The sequence below is a fragment of the Cryptomeria japonica genome, chromosome 5 (assembly GCF_030272615.1).
Source record: "Cryptomeria japonica chromosome 5, Sugi_1.0, whole genome shotgun sequence".
NCBI lineage: Eukaryota > Viridiplantae > Streptophyta > Pinopsida > Cupressales > Cupressaceae > Cryptomeria > Cryptomeria japonica.
The window spans coordinates 162,483,041-162,489,040 of record NC_081409.1 but is presented as its reverse complement, the minus strand read 5'-3'; positions in this window follow the sequence as shown (position 1 = coordinate 162,489,040).

Here is a 6,000-nt window from a genome sequence, read left to right as displayed (position 1 = left end):
TGTGCTTCCCTAAGCAGAGTGTGTGAAACAAATGCTATATAGTAAAAATGTACTCTACAATTTTTTGGTTGCACAACAATGGATGATTTAGGGAATGCTTATAGCAATGAGAGGCCACTTGATTTTCAGTGGGGCAATTGAGTGACGTGTAGAAGTGGCATAGTTAGAGATGCATGTGACCATTAAACATATTCATCTATTTCCTGTTGTCATCGGCAATAAAGTCCACATTCATAGGGAAGTCGATAAAAAGAAAATGTTCATTCAAGAATAACAAAATTTGATTTCTGTTTCAATTATTTGCAATTGATTCCAAATACCACGTTCAAAGTTTGGAATTATAGGAGCACATCATTATAGGATAGAGAAGGCTGATTTCTTAAGTTATAAAATAATCTGTTGTATCGAATTCTATGGGGAACAAAATGCCATTGTCAACTGGTTCAATTGAAAATGAGATATCGTTTATTAATGAGACATAAAATAATGTTTTTTAATAAGATTCTTTGGGGAAGAAATTGCTATTGTCAACATTATTCTTGAATTTAGAAAAGGCTTGCAAAGAAATAAAGCCGGATTGTGAGGTGTGTAAGGTTATGGATAACTGACATCGAATGAATGAATAATGTGCTATTGATGGTTTGAGTGTAATAAATAGAATTTGCCTTTACAACTGCTCGAATTCGAAAATTATTTCAAAACTGTCTAGGCAAAGCTTCGCCTTTCTGTTTCTCGAGGTTACGTGTTTAGAAAAGCATTTGCAAGTAGCCAAAGAAGCATAAATTTTTAGTTGAGCGAGGATTCCCTTGCCATATATCTTGTAGATTCATATGATGTTATTATGGGGTCTAGGGTGTGTATATTGTATGGAGTTATTAGTACTTCACTTGGCAATACTAATCAAGTAATAGTTTTGTTTTAAATTAAATTTGGTTTTTATAAAATTAATATTTATATTTCTAAACTTAATATATTGTAGAAATATTTTATTTGTATTATGATTGGTCCAAAAAAAAATTTGGTATTATAGGAACAATTTTTTAGTAATGATAGACTTTATAAGTTTTTTTTTAATTTCTCTAAATTTAAAAAAGAAGTATTGATTAAAGGGGAAAACTGGTTTTACAGAAATCAGAGTCAAGAAAATAAAAGATAGAACATAGTTATCCAGGACCCAGCAGCAAAATAGATGCCAACCGGTCCTCAAAAAATAGAACAACAAAGCCCAAACCGAGAGAGAAAACATAATACCCTAACAAAACTACAGAAGATTGCCTACTTTATCATTTTTCTGAATGACCTCTTCATTAATCAACAAAACTTTCTTACTAATATTATCCACATACCCTTATCCTTGTTGCGAAGCCTCGTCCCCAGGCTTGGCTGGGGCAACATGAGCTCATCCAAGTTTGCATCCATGTTGTCCAATGACACTCTAAGAATCTTACATGTACCTACATCCCCCACCTTAGACTTCTTGATTGTCTTAATGCTTGTCGAAGGGTAGTTGCCTTGAAAAATGGCATGAAAGACTTCAACCTTTTCATTAATAATATACTAATTACATGCATGTTCCCAACACCATGTGGATTATTATAATTGTTATGTTTTCTCGATCAAATTATGTTGATTTGATTTCATGCATGTTTCTAATACAATGTGGATTATCAAGTATTGTTTTGATTTTTTTATTAAATTATGTTGAATGATCTTGTGCATGTTCGATTATTTTCATCATGATTTAGGTGCCTGAATTGTATATTTGAGGAAAGGATTGTGCAATGTTTGGTCTTAATGTGAATGCAATGGTTATATGTGTATTATTTTTTTGGATATATGAATGTTTAGGTGCAAGTGTGCAAGTACCTAATTCGAAAAGCTAGGGAAATTTTAGAGGCTACCCAAGAACCCTAGGTGAACACAATGAGGCAAAGGTGTTGCCCATTTGGAAGGGTAATGCCTCATTCCCGAAGTGAAATGTGTTCATAATGTGATACTTTCATGAGTGTTATTAAATGTCACATGTAAAAGGTGTTGTAAATAAGTCAGTCACGTTCCTTGTATTTTTGTGAGATGTCTCATTGAGGCTGCCAAAGTGTTTAAGTATATGTTATTATGTGCCATGTTAAAGTCAAGTGTGAGTCTTGTGAATAACAAATCTGTATAGAAATTTTATAAATTTAATTTTTAAATTATTAAAATAGGCAATATAATCTTCGAAATTGAGGTATGACTTGGGTAGATAAGTTTATGGCATGCCCTTGTCATGTTGATCCATAGGTAATTTTTAAGAAGATCTTGGAGGAGTCAAAAGAACCTTGGTTTGTGTATTTTTTCAATTTTTAGGACCCCAAGCTATGTACCTACGGGTTAAGGGCCTAACCAAGGCCAAAACATTCCTTTTGGACAACATGTGTCCATAAAAAAATGGCTTTTTAAAATGTTACTAAAATTAGAAACATGGAATGGGGAGTGTGACATTTATTGTATAGATCTTGTGGGGTAAAGTGTCTGACTAAGTCTCTTCTTTTGCTTACAAAGGTAACTTCCTAAGTACAATCTTTACTTCCCCAAAATATTTTATGGGAAGAAATTGCAGCTTAGGGGCGAGAAATTATAGAAATAAGGAAAAGGTGACACTCTTATCCTTTTCACCCTCTTGGCCATCATCTTTGGTCTTCTCCACTTCTCCTAACACCTTTGCTATCATTTCTACAAAAATTTCTATCTCAGGAGGATCCTGAATAGCATCACCAGAGTTGTCCACTGCTTGATTATCAACGACATCAGCAGGAACATGTTTGACCATATCAACAAATGTTTGATCTTGTTGTTCATCAGAAACATCTGCAGACACATTTGGGATAGATTGGGTATCTTTAGACTCCAAAGAAAGGCTTATTTGTGCAAGAGGAGGTAGATTATATGAAAAAGTTATGCTTATTTTTGTAAAAACTATTAAATTTTGGAGGAATAGAAAGCCAAAAAAACTTCAAGGATGACCAAAAGCACTTCAAGAATGACCCTAGAGATACACATCAAGATTAAAAAAATGTGTGTCACTAGACCAAAAATACATCAATAATGCCCAAATAAACATCGAGAATGACCATATACACGTCAAGAATGACTAAATATGTGTCAAGAATGACCAAATATGCATCAATAATGACCAAATATGTGTCAAGACCAAAAACACATCAAGGAATAGAAACACCAAAAGAATTAAAAGAGATGTAGAAAGAAGCCGAAAATGTGGAAAGTCTTACCAGAAATGCAGACATAAACTAATAATATGAAGGAACTACCAAAAAGGTAAAAATAATTACCAAAAAAGGAGGGATAATTACCAGAAATAGAGACCCTTCAAAATTTGAGAAAACATGTCAAAAGAGATCATATACTCAAAAATAGAAGATCCTACTGATAAATATAGAAATGAGATTAAAAAAACCCACAAACACAACAAAATTTCTTGAAAATGGAAATTCATTATAGATCCAACCTGCAACTTCTAAAAAACTACAAAAATCAATAAAATGATTGGAAAATAAATACGGATCAGAGTCCCACTGGGGATGCCAAAATGTTTATGTTGAATTTTATCTTATTTGTAAACCCTAACTAAGATCTAACCACTAACCCTATATCTACAAACTAGTTCAACACAACATTAGTAGAGATCTACAAATACATGCAAATAACATAAAATAAGAAAAGCTTTACCTTCTCATGGAAGAAAGGCTTGCTTCATTGTTCAACTATCCTCCTTGATCTTGTATTTGATATGGGTGCTCTCAAATTTGTCTTGCACTTGGACAAGAGCTCAGGGATTAATGGATTTTTTTTTATGATGCATGATTGTGATTAAGTATGCTAGAATGATCTGACATAATGTAAGTATGATTTCTTGATTATGGATAATGAGAGGAGGAGGCACTTTTTTATAGAGATCATCCTAAGAATGAAGGGCTAATATTAAGAGGTTAAATTATATGAATGGCTAGGATCTAATAGATGAATGAGAATCAATAGAATTGAAGGGTAGGTAGAGACGAATGGAGGAAATAAATAGGTGGATGAGAGAAAATAGGATTAAGAGGTTAAATTTGAAATGGGGGGAGGAGATTAAGAGGTGTATTGACATTGGAGAACACACAAAGTGAATGAAGAGACGATTGTCACTTGTCACATGCCTATGAATTTCAATTATGATCTGTGTGAACAAGTGCAGAGGGCTAATGTTAAAAGGGAGAACATGTAATGAATTAATTAAAAAAAAGTATTTATTTAATTATTAGAGGAAGGGCTAAATAAATAAAATAATTTTTTAAATTATAAAGAAGATGTTTATTGAAGTAATTAAATAAACTAAACTATTTATTCAATTAATAATTAAAGAGGCTAATTAATTAATTAAATAAATGAAATTATTTATTTAATTAATAGAAGGCATTATGATAAAATAATTAAATAAATATAACTATTTTTTAATTAAAGGATAATTTTAGATGTCTACATTTTGGCCTTAATTAAAACATATTTGGTAGGAAAGAGATAACGACTAGAAGAATGGCACCCTAGTAATGGGAAGGATAAGGAAGGCTGACAAGTTAGTACCTGATCATTATTAACTCCCAATAGCTAGCATCCTATAGATTTTCACATGTATCGATGTATGTATAGATTTTCTATGTTCATATAAAGATGGAAATTTTTCTGGGCAAGAATTATTTGTCTTAATTAGGTTCCCAATCATGAGCCAAGAAATTATATTATAGGGTCGATACATTGTGCAAATAAATCAACCCTTTTATTAATAAATTTTGTTTTGTCACATTTACAAATAAATAAATGCCAAAATGTATTGGTATTCAAATTTATGTATTTTATAAAATAAGGGCTTTAAAAGGGGTGTTGGAAGAGGTAAATTAATTATTGACCAACCTAATTGTTAGCATGGACCAAGAGGACCCCAAGAATCATCTTTAACTGATCAAGTGCAAAATTTGGTTACCCATTCCATCTAACCTTGCTTGAGTGACCTCCTCCCTTTAACTTTCCAAGCTAACTTTACACTATGGTTTCTTCAAAATTTATTGTTGATTTATTTATAAATGTAATGTAAAAGTTTTTAATCTTAATCCCCAAATGTATTGGTATTCCAATTTATTTATTTTCTAAAATAAGGACTTGAAAAGGGGTGTTGGAAGAGGTAAATTAATTATTTACCAACCTAATTGTTAGCATGGACTAGGAGGACCCCAAGCATCATCTTTAGCTGATCAAGTGTAGACTTTAGCTACCCATGCCATCTAACATTTCTTAAGTCACCTACTCCTTAGAAATTTCCAAGATACCTCTATACTATAGTTTCTTTAAAATTTATTGTTGATTTATCTATAAATGTAATAAAAAAGTTTGTAATCTCAATGCCCAAATTTAATTGAGTTTCTCTATTTCTTGTGTTCTCCTCTATCCCCTATTGCATGTTTTATCTTTGATTTTTTTATCAAAGTGGGATGATTCAAGGAGATATGAGGCTTTAGCTCTTAAAGAGAAGTATGAATTTCAATCCATTTATTGGAGTTGATTAGTGAGGTAGCAGATTAGAGATGAAAAAGAAGATTCACAAAAGTTGATTGAAGAAGCTACAAACTTTGCAAAATTTTTGAAATTAGAGAAGGCTATCATCAAAGCATTGCAATGAGACTGATAGAGCACCTAATAAAAGCATCAACTAGCTATTAGCATTTGGTGGAGGAAATTGTTGTCTAAAAACTATTGCAATATGAAGAGAAGTTGCCAAAGTAGAAATACTCACCTCTAGCAAGAGTGGTTGTGTATGTTGAATTCATGCTAGAAGCCCTCAAGAGTTTTCTAAATGCTACAACAAATTTATCTCATTCCGTGCTTAGAATCCCCTTGCTCACCTTTAGTGTCAATATAAGTGAGGTAGAGCGAAGGTAGGTTTGTCACTTGAGGTTCATCACCTTGAGA